Raw genomic sequence first — 21,888 nt, forward strand, 5'->3', positions numbered from 1 at the left:
AAAATCGATTAATAAATTGCAATCGAGACGAAACATTGAAATTTAAATTTAAATAGTTTTCCAGATCTACAATAAATTATTTGCTTTCATAAACTTTTACCATAACTCTGTCCCATCGCTATAACACGAAGACGAACGCAAGGATCGTCGTTACGCTGCAGACGTTTAGCAATCGTACAAGCATGTACCTGCTAATAACATTAGAGAGATGATGCGAATGTGCATAATCTTGAAAAACTTCCAACCGTTCCAAACTGGAGATTCGAACAATTCGCCCCTCGCTATAGCGTGACGTAATATCGAATCCCATCTAGGAGCGTCTCGACGAAGAAACGAAGCCGAATCTTTTCAAACAGAGCCCAACGATAAATTCTGATAACACGGCGATACGATCGAAGCCTGGCAAGAGACTGTCCCTGTTGGAACCGTGGCACGAACCGATGGGAGAGAAAGAAGGACTAAGAAGTTGAGCATTATCGATGCGCTGGAAAATTGCGGCTAAGGCATCGTGATAAAGCGACGCGATAAAAAAGCTAAGAGGAGAAGAAGAGGCTGGGGTGCGCCGCGTGCACTTGCAAAACTTAGCCGCGTAATCGGCGGTGTTCACCGTCTCCTATGGGATTTCATTCGGAGACAGGCAGAGATAAGGCTTCCCCGGACGTGTCTTTATGGTATCCCATTGATTCAGATCCGATTTTGTGTGTACCTCGTTATGTACCACAGAACGGAAGCTCTATCGAGTTTCTGAGGGAACAACTTCGCGTTTTGTTGGATTTCTGGTGGAAGATTTAGAGACTTGTCGTTGGCTTAAATTGCCAGATTATATTTTTCAGGCCTTTGTAGTTTTGCACAGTTGTATTTGGTTTGACGATGATGGCGAGACAGCCTTCGAGTAATTCATATCCTGTAATGTTGAAATGTTGCAAGCAGAAAGTATTTTTTGAAAATCTTAACAAGTGTCGAATTTTTAGTCTTGCAATTTAGATAACTCTCGAAGGTCTTGAATTTAAGCTCCTGGATCTTGTGCCAGTCTTGGACATGTCGAAAGTCTTGGAAACCTGGACATCCATCTTTGTGACGTGTACTAACGTGCAAACTGTAGAATGTATTAAACAGAATTAGAAATTATAAAGAGAAGTAAGGTAAATGAACGTGTTTATGATAATTCGATTTAAAAATCTTCGTGATGCTACCTTTCAGATACTTCGTGCGTCCATGTACTGCTTGGACAAGACATATTGAAAATTCTCGAAAAAACGTTCGCAAAATCCATTGAAACACTCGATACTTTCAAACCAGTGAAAATCATTTTAGAATCGTGTTAGAAAAGAGTGTTCGTCACATGTACAGATTCGTAGTAATTTCAAGCGTTCTGGATCCCTCGCTACGTCATCAGCGTCTCGCTCTACTTGAAAAGAACTGAGATGCTCTTGCATGTACATGCGTATGAGAGTGTACGACGTGTGGGATACGTTTGACGGTGGAGATGATTGGTCGCTTTGAGGTGGTTTTCTTGAACGAAGAAGGCAAGAAAATAGAAACTGATTGAAGATGTAAGGTATTTGATGAATAATATTAGGAGATTGGATTTTCAATCTGATTTTAATTTGATATTTCAATTACCGTTTCAATTCTATAAGAAAGTTTCTATAAGTAAAAAGAAAATTCTATAAGTATTGAAAGATGTACAAGAAATTGGAAGGAATGATATTGTAAGAAACATTCCTTTCAGGCTATTCCCATAACTGTGTCGAGGGAAATTTCTTGCATGCAAGAGAAAAGAGGATAAAAGTCGATTGGAAATGGATGTATGTAATAAATTCGAGTTTAGAGGATCGAGCTTAAGTTATAGAGCCTCGAATTTGATTTTTACCAATTTGATAATTTAATCTGCGTGAAATTGTACTCGATAAGCGAATATTCGCAGTTATGTATATGAGGAATTGGAAGTTGGAACGTTGTAAGAAATATTCCTTTGAGGCATTTACTGATCGATGCAAAGGGAATTTCTTACATAGAGCAGGGAATAAGATGCAGATCGATTAAGGGTATATACGTACAGAATATCTGACTTTAGGGGATCCACATCGGATTTGATTTTTGCCAATTTGATAATTTAATAGGCGTGAAATTACATTCGATAAGAGAACCTTCAGCATCTATGAAAAATTGAATATCGAAGTTTTATATAGAGAGAGAATAAAAAACAGTGTATATTTGGATTTGCAGTAATTTCGTTTGTTCCTTTTTTTAAAAAAAATCCTTTGACTCTCTTTGCGTAGGAGGATTTCTCAAGTTTGATAATTTTTATGAAATTGTATTGAATAAACGTATATACAGTACATACAGCGACGAGCACATAAATAGGTAGAAATATTTTTGAGAATTTAACTGAAATTTTTGTTATAGAAATTTTACGCTACATAAATTATTTTTTTTTATCCTTTATTCTCTGTAAATAATTTTAACGACGTGTTTTTTTTTTTAGTGCTACCACAGGTTTGCGAATATTTCACTCCGCAGCATAAAATAATATAAACAATACACAAATGAGAAAATCACAAATTGATTTAGAAATAAATAAACAAAATGTTCTTGTATTTACTTATATGTTTGCGCATAAGTTTTACGATAGAGATAAAAAGAGACGTATCTTATCTAAGGAACTGGTGATAAGAATCAAGGTAGTCAGGTACGGGAGATTAAAACGACTATTATAGAATTTGCAGCCCGATTGGAAACGGCCGTCTAACTTGTTAGAATTTACTATAGGCACGTGAATCAAATTTGCTTTACGATATGTTACGATATTTGACTTCTGTTTGATAAGATAAGAAGGATGAAATCACAGTTTGCATTCAGAAAATGTATATGACAAACGCAATATCTACAGTGCAAATGTATATTTTATTACGAGTAAAGAGTATGAAATCGAAATGAATAAAAACGTTCGAACATTGTTTGCGACCGTTTTCAAAGATTTTAATTGAAATTTTTCGCGAGAAAATTGTTTCTTTGTTGCATTTTAAATAGAATACATTTCTTGGTTTGATGAAATTGTTCTTTTCGACGCTTTTAAATTTTCCGTTTCCGTTAATAGTTCATTCGAGATAGAAAAATTCTATCTATGAAATAAATCGAAGAATCGAACACATCTTCTAAATTTACAAAATAATCGAACGAAGCTTATGGAGAGAAAAAGTAAATTTTGTTATAAATAATAAATAATTATATTAATGTATATTATTCGTGCAAACTGACGATCATAAGCTTTAAAGATGAGTTAAAATTAGGAATTTTCAGATTAATTCGTTTCCTATGCAGGCAACTTTTTATTTACACATATAAAAATTAGTTTTACGGTACTTATTAATATTTTATCTGTCATGGCCGCGGTTTCACGTTATTACCAAGATTATACTCGTTGCTTATCTTTCACAATAGCAGCCTGTAATAATCGTTCTGCTTTTGGTCTGGGTTTGGGTTTTTTTTCAGAACCGTAACTGTTGCCAACGTTTCGTGACCGCAACCATTACTAATTCGATCGTAACCCGTTTATATTTTTGTTACTTCTGTTCCAGTTATTTTCTCTTCAGCGAAATTTTTTTCAACAATCGTTTTATGCCCTAATTACCAATAAAGCGGAATCAATTACTTTCCCATAGACACGGTTATAAACTGCTGCAATATTCCAATTTTTTTCTTTTTTTTTTTAAATAAGCAACTGCGATGCTCATGGTTGTAGAAGTCCTACAAAAATCTCCAGTTAATAGTGTATTTTTTTAAATCAAATTCCTGTACATTCATAGTTTACTTACAAATTTCTATTACTTTCCCATAGTTAAAGTAATAATCTACAGGAATGATCCATTCTTTGAGCTACACAATTATATAACCCAAATTTCTGAAATTCTCCTGTCACAATTATATTCTAGAAATCTTAAGGACATTTTCAAAATCAGAATCAAATTTTCAAGATCTACCAACGTTCCTTTCCACATCCTAATCTTCGTGTCTCATCTTTTTTTATATCCGATCACAATCTCCAATTATTTCCCCATGGTTACAATCACAAATATTATATGCACATATAAATATAATGTAATAATATAATATTCATGATATATCGTTTTTTCGAAATATCCAACAACATTCCAAAGTTCCTATCTCACTTGTACCGCAATTGCACCCTGAGAGACTTCAATCAACTTTAACCTTCTTCGCTACAAACAATAAAAATTTCCATTTAATCAGAACCTCCAATTTCCCCAAGATGCTCGCAAGTTTTCTCTAATGCATCCAATTTTCTTCGACAATAGCGACAATCTGATGCAACTTCCTCTACATCCGCGTCTTCCAGCAAACTACCCCATTATCACGGAATACCCAGTTCCCGGCAACCTATTAACCCCTCGCCAGAACCCCATAATTTCAGTATCGCGAGCCCTCTTTCTTTCCAATCATCCGCCCACCAACTCTTTCTTCCTCCTCCTTTCTTTCTTCTTTTTTTTTTGCCCCCTTCCCCCTTATTTTCACCGACTTATGCTCACCGACACGGTCGTGTGTAGCACGTGCACGACGCGTAACGAGAGTAGCGACAGAGCGTGGCTGGAAAAAGGAGAAAAAAAACAGAGAAGAGATTCGCCTTTAACGAGTCTTACCGCTTTGAGGGCGCCGCCTTTTAGGGACGGTAGAGCGTGTGCTGTATGTGCTCATTTCATCGATTCGTCATAAGGGGGAGGCCAGGGAGAGGAGGATGATCATACGGCAAAGGCGTTTTTCTTTTCAAGGATTTCTCGCTCTCCGCGTAATTGTGTGTAGTGCTTAAAGGTGGAGAGGAAAGGGGAGAGGCATTATCGTGACTTCGTCTCAGATCGTTCTTTTTAGCTCGTACGTCTTGTACACGTACATAATGATATAAATGGGGAAATGGTAAAGCAAAATTTAAATGCGTAATTGGATTATGAAAGGGCTGTTTTGTACTTTCTTTCATCTATAATATGTGTGCACATTTATATTATACGCGAATGTACATTAGCGACCATTGCAATACTTGCTGATACGTAATACAAATCGATAATGCTTCTTACTGTTGTTATTTTCTACAAATTTTATTTTATCATTATTTTATTCACGTCACGTGTGCTTTATAGTGTGAGACGCCAAAGTAAGATAAAATTTATTCGAGATTTTCAATGAATGTAACTTATAGCTGTCCTGATACTTACGGCCATATAATATCTATCCATATATTATAGTATATTGTACGTATAATGTAGACATTATACGTATATACATATACAGCTAGCCGTAAGTATCCTCTATTGATACGTATAATATGTTATAATATATATGTACGTGTGTGTAGGATACGAAAAAGCAGGTATTATGATATTTGCTGTTGTAAAATATACAATGCGGTAGAAAAGTTGCGTTCTCTTGCAACCTTTAGTTCCCAGGATATTTCAGAAACTACTCTGAACCCTGAGCTTTGAGTGCCGTTTTCATCGTAACGATTGCCGATAAAATGCGTCTTCAATTTCCAATAAAACGTTCCCGTTCAATGGTTGAATAGACAGCGATGCCGCATACTTTTAACGTACTTTTAATGCATTAACAATAACCTTCCAACTTTCGCCACGTTTATATAAGAAAATTATCGGACTTCTAAAGTCGGAAGTCGATTCCTTCCCACGAGTTATCTTTTCAAAACTAAACAGATACTTGTCACTATTCACTTTGTAATTTTGAACTTGCTATCGTTCCTTTAAACTTAACTTCGAACTCTGGAAACTCGAACTCGGATTTATGTGAGAAATTCTAGACAGGATAGCGACGGTCGATCTTTTCCAACGACAATAACTACAATAGAAACTCAGAATTGCTCTTGAACTTAGGAAATCACTTTGTACGTGTTTAATTTACAAAGTCGAGTAATAGGCACTTGGCTAGTTCCTTTACGACCGTATTGCTATACCAATAGTAACCATTTCGAAACAAGAACAAACCAAAGTATCACGTTTATGGGAAGTTTACAAATGTAAAAATGTATAGAATGTACGTAAGATGCGAAGATATAGAAAATATTTACTGTACTGGAAAGTGAGTTCGATTTTCATTCGTACATACATCTTCAGGAAGGTTGTAAAGAGTTTTAAAAAGCCGTGAAGATACGTGTATTTGAATGTATCAAGAAATAGAATTAATTAATTAAATAAATTACTTCCTGATTGTATAGCTTCTACATGAAAGTTAATTTACATGACCACATAAAATAATAGTATGTGAGAAGAATAAGTTAATCCTTGATCAGACAAATTACATGTGAAAACGATACTACATATTATGAATACTTAGAATACTTGGTTTTTTTTTTATTTTATTTTGGTTTTTTTTACAATTTGTCCTTATGAACATTTGGTAAAGTGTTATATCTTATTGGTGAAAAAAAAAAATAAAATAAAAATAAATATAGCATGTGGATGGCTACCCCCAGCGGGGTACCAGCTTCGTTTTTTCTAAATTATATCTTTTATGACAGAATACTTGGTGTACGACAAATTTCTGCTTAGGTTCTCCGCTTCTTTAATTACATCTACTTGCATAAACACAGTCTACTCGTTAATTTTCTGCAAATTACTACAAATACTTCTCTACTACTAACTACTACTAACATTTGCATCAAATGACACATCTTGTACCATTTTCCTAATCCAATCTAAAATCCCAGTAAACCAACAATTGCCTCAAAATTGTGTACCAGTGCCATTTCCCGCAACACCGTCAGATTGTCGAGAAATTTAATACATCCGAATAATATCCATAGTGAGCCACGAATATCTTTGTCGTGTACTCACCAAAATTCATGTTGCAAACACAAACAGAATGAACAGAGATCGTTGGCTGCGTTTGTTTTTTAACGCAGAGGCTCGCTGGCCGAGGGAAAAACAGTGAGTTCACGGTCGCGGGGATCCATTTTCGGATTTGTTTTTGACGATGCGTCTCGCTGGACCGGGGGCGGTGGCATTATATTTAGCAAGCCGCGCTTTTTTTCGCCGGTTTATAATGGATCTCTCCCGCGAGGCGTATCCGTGCTATGAAGGGTGGGGAAAAACACGGTGGAGAACGAGCCCCGGGGATGATAAACGAAACGTGGCCGGGAAAAATATGTTCGACGAAATTGGCAATCAGCTCGAGCCGTTTGAGTTCGCGGCTTTTTGGTGCCGTGGAAAACCAGCCTCGAACAGACGGAATAATGCAGAGGATGCCGACTAAATACGTGTTGTACGGCTCGTTTGTTCGTGCTGTGCACGAATACTTCGCTGACTATCAAGCTTCATACGAATTTTCCCAACATTCATTTTTCTTTTTTATCATGCTTTATGGTGCAAACGGGTATCCTGCTTCGCGTGAGACGGGCTTATTTTAATTTCAACTTCCTTTTATTTCGCCTCAGGTATGTTTTTTAATGTGTCTAGAGTAGACCAAATAAGCGAACGGTCACGCGTGCCCCGCTCTACTAAAATTCGATAAAACGAAAGTGTAAACGAGCATTCGTTCACCGTTTGGCGATTGCTCGCCGAATCGCAAACCATACGACGAATGCTCTGGAACGCTGGAAAAATGCTTCTTCGATTCTTTTAGATGTTTGATCTAATCTCTTGACACGTTCGCTCGTATTCGTCGTGAGAGTTTAAAGTCTTTTAGAGCATTCGAACGTTTGATTTTCTTATGCAAATTTCACTGCATTTTACTCATTCTAAATAAAAGGTTAAGAGGTTTGCGGATGTTTGGTTTGGGCCACGAGGAGGGAAAAGGAGTAAAAGTAACAAAACTCCAAATTTTATAGATAAAATAAGGCTATGTGTAATTCATATAAATACAATGAAAATGTACAAGTCGCATTTCCTGCTTTTCACAAGCCGAAATTATAGATAATGTTGAAACACCTTCGTTTAAACCGGATGTTCTCCATAAACGGTTGCAGGCCGCACAAAGACAGTCTTTGACAACTTCCGTGCACGTAATTCGAGCGTGGAGTTGCAAGACGTGTACATCGTACAATGAACGTAGATAGAACGCGAAATCGCTCGAAACAATCGCAGGCGCCTAAGCGTGTACCGGTGGGTAAAATTAGTCGAGAAACTATGGAAATGTAGCTTAATCGATATCCGGTGGTTTCGATGGAGCACAGAGGAGAGCACCGACGACAACGGATCATATTCAAACGGAAGTGTGGCTTACGGGAGACAGTTTGGAATTTCATCCATGTTCAGCTCCGGAACTTACCGCGCGCGGGTGAAGCGCGGCTTAAATGTTCCCATTGTCCCAGCATTCAGACGTTGCAATTAGTTTCCCACGTATTTACGCTACAATTCCAACGAGGGCGCTTTCATTTCGTAAAAAAAAAAAAAAGAAATAAATTGGCGAGAAAAAGGAAGAAAGTTGGGAGGTGAACAAAACCTGTCCTTTTATTTGGTTTTGTAGGTAAACACGTATCTTCCGGTTCTTTTTTAGTTTTTCAAGTTATATTGTGGCTTAGGTGAGATGGGCGAGAGTCAAAGGATTATTCGAAACGTGGATTTACAGTGCACAGTGTTTTTTTAAAAATTGTTACAGTAGCGATACGGGAGATTGAAGGTTTGGAAATTAAACATGCGTTAAATGAAACACTCGTTGAATGATATTCGAGCGATGTAGGATATTGGATGTCTCGGAAAGAGGAAAAATTTATTGTGTAATAGCTTGGCTGATATCGACATTGAAGGTTTCGAAATTAAAAAACGCCAAATGATAGCTGTAATTCAACAGTTTGTTGATTAGTAATTCCAGCCGATGTGATTTGATCGTAAAGCTATTTAATTATTTTTAACATTGTAGAAGAAGACTGTAAAATTGATAGTGAATTTCTTCGATGATTTTCAATTTGATGTTATAACAATACATGCGGGCAATTTTTGACGATGCTCCTTATTAATGAAAATGAAGCAATAATTACACTGTCGTGGTAATTAAAAAATGGTGGTAAAAAAGAAACGACTCTTCGTAAATCACGTTTTTACATTAGATTGTTGGTTTAAAACGTGTAAGAAATCTAATTCGATAATCGTTCTAAGAAAAATCTCTATGAGAAGAAATCATACACTCCATTACAACCTAAACAGGTTCCGTGAGTCATATAGCACGTGGTTAATCTCCTTAGGCAAATCATTAATTTTTGCAAACTTCCATGTAATTTTCATTCTAACGAATCATTTAAACTGCCAGGTAATTACAAATTTTAACAAGAACTATAAATCGATATAATAAATGAATTTACGGATGTACGAATATTAAATGGAGAACCTGAAGTAAATTCTCCATTATTGAACAACTATTTCCGCAGCTAACGTATGTTATAAAAGCTGGGATAGTTATATACATTTCGCATATTTCCGCGAATAATTATATTCCCCTTTCAGCGAACTCTCGACACTCGCACTCCAAGTTCATAACGCTCGCGGCTCACATTTTAATAACAATATCGAATCTCTTACTCTCTATCCCTCCGGATGTATCTTACGAATGTGCTTACCGTGTACATATATACCGTGTATTTTGATACGCTTGTTTGCATCGCCCCTGCTCAATGGAATTCTCAATTTAACCCAGCGGACACAGCCAGACGTTCATGAACACCCCGCTATCGCATTCCTCAAACGATGAACCACCGTCCCTTCGAGTGTACGATGAATTCGCAGCCTCGTCGAAGAAACATTGCGTATAATTCGCTAGGCCGTCTTATTATTAAAATTTTAATAGTCGAAACGCGACACGTTGGTGGAATTAAGTAGTACAGTAGACTTCTTAGGTATGTAGTTAGCGATTTAAGCAAGCAATTATGGAAATTAATTGAATTAATTATGGAAACTAATTTAAGATAATGGAATTAGTGTAAAATTTGGATATAAGCGCAGTTATGTAGATTTGGACATAGGCTTATTTATCTGAATTGCAATTACTGGAAATCTATCGATTGGAAGTCCTGGACGGAACTCCATTAATTCGAACTCCGTTTATTGGAACTTGATTAAATTCGAGCGCCATTCATTGGAACTGTATTTGATTGGAGACCCATTAATTGGAACCCTATTAATTGGAACTCTATTAATTGGAACTCTATTAATTGAAATTTCATTTATTGAAGTTTTATTTATTAAGATTTAATTAAATTGGAACTCTATTAATTGCAACTTTATTGATTGAAACCCGCAATTATTTGAATTCCATTAAATCCGAATGGAATTAATTGAAAGTCCGTTCATTAAAACTCTATTAAAACTTTAACTTCAGCGTCGGATTAAATTAATTTTTGCTAGCACTCTCATTGATCGAATCTGCGGTAAAATGAAATCCTATTGCTCAAAGGAAAAATACAGTTGACATAAACTTCAGTCATGCCAAGTATTTACTCCACAGCGGTTTCAAATAAATGGAATTCTATTATACGAGATTGTAGCTATCATATTATCCATCAATCGGTTAAATTGATTGTTATCTGCGGATCGATTTAATTTATCTTTTCATCGAAAATATTCGTAACCAGCACATTGTAGATCGTGAATGAATAGGAAGTTCTAGCGAAAAGTTCTAGATGTCTATTAATCTGTAATAATTATATTTACTATTCATCATCTTCTAAATTCAGAATTGCGGAAATTGTAGAAAATTAGTAATATCATCTGTCAATCTATATATATATTCTATTTTATTCGTTTAACCAAAACGTTTTAAATCAATTTTGAATCGCAAGTGAATAAGTTATAGCAAAGAGACAATTGAAGACTATGCGCTTGTGCTATTACTGATACTATAATTTATCTTATGACACAGTTATTTTAGTTCTTAGAAAAATTCAACGAAATAATGCATTAACCACTTGATATACATTTAATCCTGTTATAATCTTTGTAATATTTTGCAATCTATTTTCTAAACAAATCTACACGCTTCTTCGTTAAAAAATTTGCCAATTTTCAGAAGAAGAAGCTTCAGCGTATTTTAATTATTTTAAAACATACCTACGCGAGTATTAACCCAGATCTGTCAAAATCTTTGCTGTACTGGTTTTTCATTTTTAGCGCAACAAAATTTTTCCTTCATTCCAGATTTAAATATCATTTTATTTTACCTTTGTTTCTGTAAAAAGATGTCTGCTTTTTCGCAAGTATGTTTCGTAATATGAACAATGCTTCACTCTAAGTTAATACTTTTCTCGAAGGATTGTAAGCGTTAGGAAATTTTGAACGAAAAAAAGAAGCATGCAATCCGGTGAAAAATATCAAAAATACCATTAAATACACATTTTTCTAGTTCTAAAACTAATCGAAAGCTTTTCAGAGCAAGATTGCATACTGCAATTTAATTTCTTCGATAGTAAAAAAGGTTGCGAGTGTAAAAAGAAATGTGTATTTTATTTTGAAACGGCGTTTCGAAATTAAATCTCGAAGACTCAGTTGTTAAGACAGACTCGTACGGTCGAACAACGATTAAATTCTGCCGAAACGTAGAAACCTGTGCAGTGATCGTTCGAATGGAAACGTTCCCTGGATCAAAGCACACGCCTACAGAAAGGTAACAAGGCAGCCTTCTAAACTCCACTGTGTGTCATGGCTGAAAGGCACACTGTAGAGAGACCCTGATAAAAACTTCTCTCTCTCTCTAGAACGTACTAGTATGTTCTTGGTCGGAGAGATAAGCCGTTTCTAATTAAATGCTACACGGGAAGACTTTTACTGGTTCCTTCTCCGTGGTCCTTTTCGTCCTTTCCGCACGCGGTTTTTCGCGGATCAAAGTTAAACGAGCGTGGAACAAGAACATCGTGAATCATCGAGAAAATCGGTGACGAAGAGAAACGTCAGCGTTGTAAGTCAGATGCTTTGATTGTTTTAGAACACGTTGGACTTCTTGTTCAGGTCTTTTTCCCCTTTTCTTTCCGACGTATGTTGGATAGGAATTTTAGCGATAGAAATTATCTTTTTTTTGTAAATATTTATTTATAATTTGCAAACGCAGTGAAGAGATGAATTTTTCATTAAAATTTGCTTCGCTATTTCGTCAGAAAGTTGAAGCTCATTACTTCACGTGGTCGCTGTCGTGTAAACTTCGTTTCTACATAGAGATATCCTATTTTAGAGGCACTGGGAAAGCCCGTTTTAGACGGAAGCCTTGTAGTCAAATTGCTTGTTTCTGGTGGCTTCGTCGAGCCACGTGCCAAATGTTCATGCGGAACTCACTTCCCATCATCCCTCACTTCACGGCTTCTTTACTTTTACCTAAAACTCGCAAACAGCCTACGACTAACGCAGTTCGCATGGCAAAACGTCAACGATTTATAGTAGCTTTCTCTCAAACTTGATATTTCTGAATGTTTTGTACATGCCGTAGATATCTGTACAGTGTTGCTAACCTCTTCCAATTTCTACATGCTTCAAATTTAGGAAATTTTCTTTCCTTTCTTTTGTAAACTATGTAGAAGGTTTAGTTTTTACTATTGGTTTCATAATGATAATTGAGGCATATTTTTAGCACCTTCATAGATTATCAAGTAGAATCTCTGTTTAGATCGTACTTTGATTATAGTATTGATGACTTCTTTCACACGTGTACATTTTCCTAATTTTCTAATTTTCTTACCCCTTACGCTATACAAACGTTGCATTTTTCTGGATAATTAATTTCGTAATGCTAATCGAACGTGCTTCTTCTAAAGAAACATTTCTACGTGTTATGGAATTTGTAATTCTTTTTTTTTTTTATTTGTAATTCCTCCCTGGTTCACGATTTTTAAAAGATACTACGATAAATAAAGATTCGATGCAAATGTCATGGAACAGTCGCCGTAATGTCAGGAGAAATGAAATTTTTGAAACAGCGAAATATGAATAAAGCATAAAGCGAGTTTACTAAACAATTATTCAAGAGTTTTCTCGGAATCGCTTGCTGTCGACACAGCGAGAGGAAGTCGCATAAAATACTAAGCGCTTTAAAATAATTTTAATAATCTAAATACATTTAAATTACAGTTATATGATATTTAAATACATTTAATTATTTTAAATGATTATGGTATAATATAACGCAAATAGAATAATGTTATGGAAAACGTAAATGTAAATAAGACTGTTTTAAGTCAGAATAATTGATTGAATTCTATGAAATTAATGGATATTAAAATTTACTTAAAATAATCCAGAGTATTTTACATTAATTAATTGTCACGTTATCCCCCTTTATTATTCTTTATAATTTTTCCCAAAACATAAGCTTCGCCTTGTTGTCTTCGATTGATACTCTTCGACTAAAACTCTTAGCACTTTCCCAAAAGGCAATCCCACCCTCGATAACCCTCCTACAAAATCAAATGAAATAATTAATTCTACATGACTCATTAAACCCGAAACAATCCAAACACCACCTTACATCCACTAAAACCATGGTACACGTTTCATCAACCGCTCACATACTCGTCTTACTCGGAATCGAAGCTCCATCTCGAAGTTACAGCTCCATCAACCACTTGTCATTCACACCTACATACATCTAACGAGAAATTCATGCACCCTCCGGTCACGGTTGCAACCCAATCTAATGAAATTCCAAGAGCCAGGCTCCATTTGCTTAATTGCTATTAATAACGGAACACCTTTCTCCGGTCAACGAAGCGTGCACAGGCGGATAATCCGCGTACACTCGCGCTGTTCGAAGTTTCGTCGGCTTGGAAAACCACTACCCTATACTCCGTTCGCATTAGCGCGTGTAATTTCGGTTTATGGAACCGGCCACAGCCCTTCGACCACTTCATTATCCCGTCACGTTATATCGAGCTACTTAATTGCAAGAGTTTGTCGACCAGATTACAACGAAACGATCCCTGGCCGCGACATAATCGACGAACTTTCGAGACACCAATTTGATCAGGATCGACACATACCGATAGACCGAATCTTATCTATTTGTTGTTCAGAAACTATTATTATAAGCAATCTTGTCTAATTTTTTCGTTCATAAACCATTGCCATAAGCTATACATAGAGTGCCAGTAATTACGGTATAATCAACAAGAGAGTAATTCTAAGTGAAAGAATATATGGAAAATATGGAATACGATTCCCCGCTTCTTGAGAAAATGAATTTTATACGTTACCATAAAAGTAAGAATAACAAGACTGTTTAATAAACCATGAATTCTTATGCGATATCATATTTTTATGAACATAAGTGAAACATAGAATTTTGATAGCTGAGCTTGTTTCATTTATAAAATACGACAACGAATATTCTACTTTGAATATTTTATACATCGCATATTATCTTACGCTTCTTTAAATTTTCTATAAATGCATAAAAATCCGATTAGAATATTGATGTCACGAGTAAATGGAATGTTAAATATGACAAATTTTAGTGAAACATATTTATCTTAAATTGGCCCTAAAATTAACATCTCCCGTGCTTAATGTGCAACAGTATAAACAGGTTTCACTATTAGAAGATAATCACCTAGTTCTTATCCCGCCATCCTAATGTAGTATCGTGGACGAGGGGCCTGGGGGTGTCGGCGAATTATAAACAAGCGGTTGCGGAGCATGTGCGTGGTTGGGCTAAGACAAAAGACAAGGGGTTGCTGAGGGACAAAAACGAATTAACAGTCATTGTGAGTTGAGACGTCGGCGAGTGTTGCTAGCATTGTCGAGGGAGCGTTGGATCCACAGTGACGAGAATTGCTATCTAGTTGTCTTAATTATAATACATGATTGGTCTACGTTAAACAACCATCGTTTCCTGTTTAATCCATTTATCGTAAATAAACTAATTGTAATAAAAATCCTACACTAATGTACGAGTATATGTAAGTCGACTGAATCAAAAATGACCCAGCCATCGACTTCGCGAGGGTTAATCGAGAAACTTTCGGAACTGGAAGATTGAAGGGGGTGCAAGCGTCCAGATCTCCAACCCTCTTCCGTGTCTCTTCGACGTATCGGTTTCGAATCCAATCTTCCGTCTACGATTCCTTTGACCTTGCGAAAACGACGTAACATCATCCCCCCTCCATCCCCCGTCCTCTTTTAAGAAATCCTTTGTTCTCAGACGAAGACGATCGATTTAAATACAGTAGGGAACTCGATTATGGGGATGCGCTCGAGTGCGCGATTCCAAGATACTCCAAATCGTGTGTGTCAGCAGATGGAAGAGATGGAAAGTTCTTTTGAGGTACGATTCGTGGGAAATGACGTGTGAGATGGTGTCGTTCGAGGGTATGGAATGGATTTCATTTGTAGTTTGCTTATTTATGTGTCGTTAAGGGTTGTTTTACTTGCTTATAGACTTTTTACGGTTATTGTACTAAATTGATAATTTTGGGTAATCTTTTGGGGGGCGTTAAGGGTTGTTTGATTTGTTTATAGACTTTTTACGGTTATTGTATTAAATTAATAATTTTGGGTAACTTAAGTATGAGTTGTCTATGTTTATCCAGATATTTAATACATAATTTACTACAATTATAAATTGAGTTATGCACCGTTATACGTAGTAATTCATAGACGATTTTTTCTAATCTTAATTCGTATTTTACGCGTTTCATTGCGGAACGAAAAAGATTTCGACTTCTTTTAGAGATCAACCGTTGCCTGTAGAACACGTGTATTTTCAATATACAGAACATCTACGATTCTATAGATATTTGGAAACTGTGAATTTCGTAAAATCGTTGGACTAATTCTAATTAAAGAATTGGTGAAAATTGTACTGTACGAGATGAACGATGGTGAAACTCTTTCAGTGAAAGGTTGTCAGCTCATATTACAATTAATTGATCGGCTTATTAGCGTGTATTAAGGGAAGGAAATTAGTCGCTTACGGGAAGACAGGTTGTCGATATCTCAAATATTAATTTCGTTAAAAGTTAAACTGGAGGCATTTCGATATTTCCTGTGTATTCGTTACAACGTAACAATATAGCTGGTGAACAACGCGATTTCCTTTGGTAAAAAATTCCATGCAGCGCGCCTGACTGTTCAATTAATTCCGGTAGTCGGTAGCATTGCACGTTCCGATATGCAAAAAGGAAATAACTGAACCGTATTTTATTTCACCGATTCCGGTACCAATTTGTTTCTCTCTCGTTCAGCGTCGGTCAAAATGAATTAAATCGAAACGAAATTCACGATCGGCACGCATTTTCATTTTAACATTAAGGGCGAAAATGCAAAACACGACGTTAACATTAAAGGATTGTCACGATCATTATAAACGAGATTATCCCGTTTTCACGTAATTTTCATGTACGTATTACCTTTTATTTAAACTGCAGTTCTTTCAATTCCTTTTTCAATTTTTCGCTTCCGAGATGTATTCGATATTTAAATATATTATCAAGCGGTTTGATTTGATATTTTATGGCACTTATCGAGGGAATTTACGAATAATATATATTAAGAAAAAAAGAAATACAAACCTGTAAAAGCCACGCAAAATATTATCGAAAAAGATGGACAATTTTTTCAAGAAAACACTCGTCTTGGTTAAATCTTTTCTGATTTTTCCCATGAATTTTCCAAATAATCTAATATGTATAGAGACGTACAGGGAAACTTAAAGCGAATATACCTTACAAAAATGAGGTTCGTATAATATCGAGTTACTTACAGACTTACCTATCTATGTTTTTCACTATTATCGTAATTTGCGTATATTTTTATCAATGCAATCAATTTTTAATGAATTTTCAATTTACGTAACATATGTGTAAAAGATCTTGAATAAATTTCGTGCCGTGAAAATGTACATTTAGATTCTCATGGTAGGTACGTGTTAAGTGGTTAACTCAACATTTTCCAAACCACTCTTCGTTTTTAAATAAAAATAGTCGCCGAGGAGTAAACAAAATAAATTGAAAACCAAATAAAAATTGAAAGAAGCGTCGAGAGACACAGGGGTTTGCCGATATAAAAGTGTACAAGGGTGTCCAATATCGATAAACAGGCAGCGATATTCGACTGACAAATAAACTTTGTGAAGTTCGAAACTCGGACTCGTTGCAACGCGCCAGTAGGGAGACGAATTTCCAATCGCGCGACGAGTACAATTTTGGATTTCAAGGTTCTCGCGTTTCTCAAATCTCGAGTTTCCATCGCGCGTTTCTCCCTATCTCCCTTTTCCTCCATCAGAACTTTACACACAATACACGGTCCATTTCCATGCTCCATCCGGATCAAAACTAACAATCACCGGTAGTAAACGCAACTTCCGGGCAGAATCTTGGCAACTTGGTCTGACAAGTTTGCGCGAAGTAGCTAGCTCCGAAAATTTCGTAAACCCTCACGAGGATTCTCTCTCCCCCTCTCTCTCTCTCTCGTTTTTCACCCTTACCCGGCCAATTCGATATCAGAATTTGATCAAATCCTCCCTCCTCTTCCAATTCGGCCACCCTCTGTTTCCAGACCCTCGGCAGATCGAATTCTTCCAGCTCGTGTGACATGTCGCCGAGTTTACTCGGCTCTAACTCCCGCTGCGTCGCGCGTACAGGGTGGCGGCGTAAGTAACGAAGCTGGGTTAGCTGGGTTCTAAGGTAGCAGTTTGCTGGGCTACACGTCCATTCGGTTGATAGGTTGGTAGGAGACGCACAGAGGGTGTTTGACGCGTGGGTGAAGGTAACAGGCAGCTAGAACTAGATGGAGAGGAAATCTTGGGATATACGTACATGTACGTGGATGCATTTGGGAATAGAGAGGGTGGTGGGTTCACTGAATGGCCCCTCGGGTGACTATGCCAACAAACCCTAACTAACGTAAATAAGATGTCCTAGGAGGGTGGTGTCGTCTCTCTGTTTCTATCTTCTTATGGTTCTCTCTATTTGACCTCGTTCCTTTATCTTTTTCTATCGTATCGCTTCTTGATTGGGGTTAGGTTTCATTTTTTTCCCTTTTCTGATCTTCCTTATCCCTCGGCTGTTCCCCTTCTTTCAATTTATTCTCTATGTTCTTTTAACATAACCTTTTTTGGCTTCACTCTCCGCGGCATAAACCTCCTTGGTTCATTTTTCTTCTCTTCCTTTCTATCCCTTAGTTTGTCCCATCATCTTTCTCTGTTTCATCTTCCTTGTTTTTCTTTTATTTTTTATACGCATCTTCCGCCTCGGGTCACCTTCCTCTGGATATCAATTTTCATTCGAAGAAGAATGTCTACCTTTCTCTGACACAGACCTTGATCTACTTTCCTTTCTCTTCTGAGCTTATTTCACCTTCTCTTCCTTTCTTCCTGACCCTTAAACATTCGCCCCTCTCTACTCCACTTCCCTCTTCCTTTAATCTCCCTCTTTCGCAAACCTTCTTACCTTATATTTCTCTCTCTTCCCTTCTCATCGCCAACCATATCCCTCTGTCACGCTGCTTCCTGGTCCATTTTCGTATACCTTCTTTTCCGACCCCTGACTGATTCTCAGGGTCGTTCTCTTACCCTCGAAGACGATTCTGATGAAGCCCCGGGCCAATTACCGGATATCTTCGCGAAAACTTCGAAGGGAATTGCACGGACCAAGGCGGATGGACGTGGTGCTTCGTCAGAGACGACGAATTCAAGGGTTCCGAGGGTCAGACAGCGGCGTCTTATTGTAAATACACGCGGGGTAGGTTTACGGATGATATTGGGATGAATCAGACGAATTTGTAAAACGATCATAGGATGCACAAGAGTGGATCTTTTGGATAGCTTTGTGTACGATAGTCGTTGAATGGTCGTCGAATGAGTTTCGTATAACATCATAATGATCGAGGGCGCTACGATGAGTGGGCGGTTTCCCCAGCTATCTTCCGTTGGCCTGTTATATGACGTAATAGTCGACGTGTTTCGCAGAGTCATAAATTATGGCGCAGTTTTTGGGGCCGACGACGTCCATTGTGACCAACGAAATATTGCTGCTACGGCGAGATATTAATGGTGTGTGATACATCGACAGAAAACAAAGTGGGAGAATTAAAAATGGTTATGGAAGTGGTGGATTTGTGATTTTTTTCGTTATTCTATTTATGGCCTGGATATTCAAGTGTCTTTAAGAGAGAAAAACAATCGAACAGGATCGATCATTTTTGCATATAAATATGGTAAATCACATTTTCTGTTCTATATATAAGGTGGCAACTTTAAATTCAATTAAATGTATGAATTATTCACATATTTTATTTTATTACGCATACACGCTCTATTTTATTTGCTCTTTCAATTAAATTTATATCGTTGTCGCTGTCTGCAGTATTTCAAATATATAGATCGTCATATCTAAACTGTAAATATTTATGCAATTTTAGATCTTTACGAATATAGATAATTGAACTTAGATAATGAAAATCGACTATATGTATTTCGGATGCTTTAAACTGATGATAAAACAGTTGACGATAAATCACAAAATACAATTGATAATAATAAATACAATCTCCTCTTTGTGTCTTGTGATTCCAAACACGTAAATACAATTACATAAATGCAATTTTCTGCTTCTGTACAACTCATATTTAAATTAAATATAAACTGCACCTATATAACGGGTTAGCTATATCTGAACTCGAACAGAAAATCCTGATTCCTTATACAAACAATTAAGATTTAACGATAATTGATATCGTTTATAGCGAAGCTCATCAAGTCTCGCCGTAGTTCCAACCGGAAATTTCGTTAAATCACGAGATAATGGAGCAACGATAATGGCCATTCGGAGGTAGGCAAGCATCCGGGGCGATCATTACCACGAGCATCTCATTTATATAATCGAACGTCTGCTCTTGCAGCATCTTATTAGTCATGCCTAAAGGCGTGTACCAACAGTGTAAGAAGACGAGAACCTTTTCATTTTCTCTCCCTTTGTGTCACGCGTTTTACTACTCCTCCTTTTGACTAAGCGATCCGGAAATGATGAATTCGCCAGCCTTATCACAACCATGTGCCGTTGTTTCCCTAAACGACTTCAACAAATAAGCTGTCTCGAACCAGGCTATTTCCCTCTCACGGGGTTCGTAATCCTTGTTTCGAAGCCAAAATCTGTCTCTCCCTCTTCGTCGATCGCTGAACTTCTTATCGCGAAACGAGGAGACCATAAGACCGAAAATTGGACTTTCCGTTTGAATCATCCTTCTTGTAAGCCCGAGAACGTTTCTCGAATTATGTACCGTTTGGTTCACTCGTTAACTATCTGACTTGCTTTGCCTGAACTCTCCCTATGATATCTTGAACCCGATGTTCCATTGAAAACGCGTAGCATTATATAATAGTGAGAAATAGAAGATCGAATATTAAAAAATATATTTTTCGGTATTTCATATGTGTTATCGGAGCTTTCTTTTATTTTATTACGGCAGCTTTCAACGTGATTCTTCCGATCCGATCTCTTCTCCTCAATTCAACTAGAATTAAGAAATCGACAACAACGAAACAGAGACGCGTATACAGTAGATTTTAGAAAGACAGAAAGAAGAAAGGAATTGTATACGAACTAAACTGAAACCATGAAACCCGACAGACTTTTGAATGAAACGTGCGTCTTCTGAAATTGACTAACTTATAGAACAAGACAGCTTGTAATAGACACAGAAACTATTCTATCTGCTACTGATAAAAATAACGCCATTTAAAATCTAATTTACAAGTAAGAGCGTCAGACATCAATCACAACCCATGAAAGTCTATCAAAACGTCGCCTAAAACGTCTTGTTCCTCTAACCTCGCTATCTTTCACGCTGCATCAAGCCAGTCGTCCAACATCAATCTACTACGCTATAAAAAGTATCTCGGAAGCGTTCTTCCGCTACGTAACGCCCTCCAATTTTTGTCTTCCCATAATCCACCCCCAAGCACTTTACGAAAACGCGTCGTGAAAGTTCGATACTTTGATAACGAGAGTCTGGGCCAAGTCTCGATTCGACGCATCTTCCACCTTAATTAAAGAAGTTTCTCTCTGAAGATGCCATTCCAGTGGCGTCCGACGTCGGTATTTCCGCGTCCTTGACCCTACCACAGACCGGAAATTATATACATGTGTAACTGGCTTGCTTCCCCTCATCTCGTCTCACGAAACGTTTTCGCTTCCAGTTGGTCTCGCGAACCATGTTGTTGTTCCTCTTTCATCGAATTAATTGCCGTACCGTGGTATTCAATGTGCGAATATCTCGCCGCAAAATGGCTGTCCCACGAGCAAACAATGCTGTAAAGCGAGAACGACATCTTTTTTTTAACAAGCCGTTTCATTTGACACAGTTTCAATTTTCGTAACGCGCACCGGTTACGTCAGCCGCGAATTCGCATCACACGCAGCGAAATAGCCGGATGACCGTGGCTTTTTCGGCGAATTGCTATGCCAACGTTGTTGATTGTTATGAGAATCAATTGTTCGGAACAGCGGTTGTTCTTCTTTGTCAATTTCACATGGATTACGCGTTTATGGATTTGCTTGTTTTTTCATACAGCTTCAAACCGTTGGACGATGTTGTTTTAGATGGTTAGTTTTAATCGACGATTGAAATCAATTGCTGGGTTACAGGTGATGCAAGAGGGTTGATATTCAGCATCGTAACACGTTAAACTAAGTCTAATGTAAAAATCTTGTATAAATCTTACACGAGCCATAGATTTTTCAAAGCAAATCCGAAGATTCATCTCGCTATTTTTCATCCAGCGCGCTATTTCTATGCTTTCTATCGATAACTTGTTAAATCAACAATCTATATAAATCTCGTATGAAGCTACAAACCTAACACATATTTTTCCAAGCGTATTCGAAGATTCACCGACTCGCACTATCCATAATTTTAATTACAAGCCTATTAAATTAACACAGGCTAATCCAAAAGTCCC

The 21,888-nt window shown here is 37.0% G+C and overlaps 1 protein-coding gene across 1 annotated transcript in view; it reads left to right on the forward strand.

The window, feature by feature from the left end:
• Positions 1–21,888, forward strand: part of LOC132908710 (fasciclin-2) — a 237,751-nt gene that overhangs the window by 114,376 nt on the left and 101,487 nt on the right. The gene's annotated exons all lie outside the window — the stretch shown is intronic.

This window comes from Bombus pascuorum, chromosome 7 (genome assembly GCF_905332965.1).
Source record: "Bombus pascuorum chromosome 7, iyBomPasc1.1, whole genome shotgun sequence".
Classification (NCBI taxonomy): Eukaryota; Metazoa; Arthropoda; class Insecta; order Hymenoptera; family Apidae; genus Bombus; species Bombus pascuorum.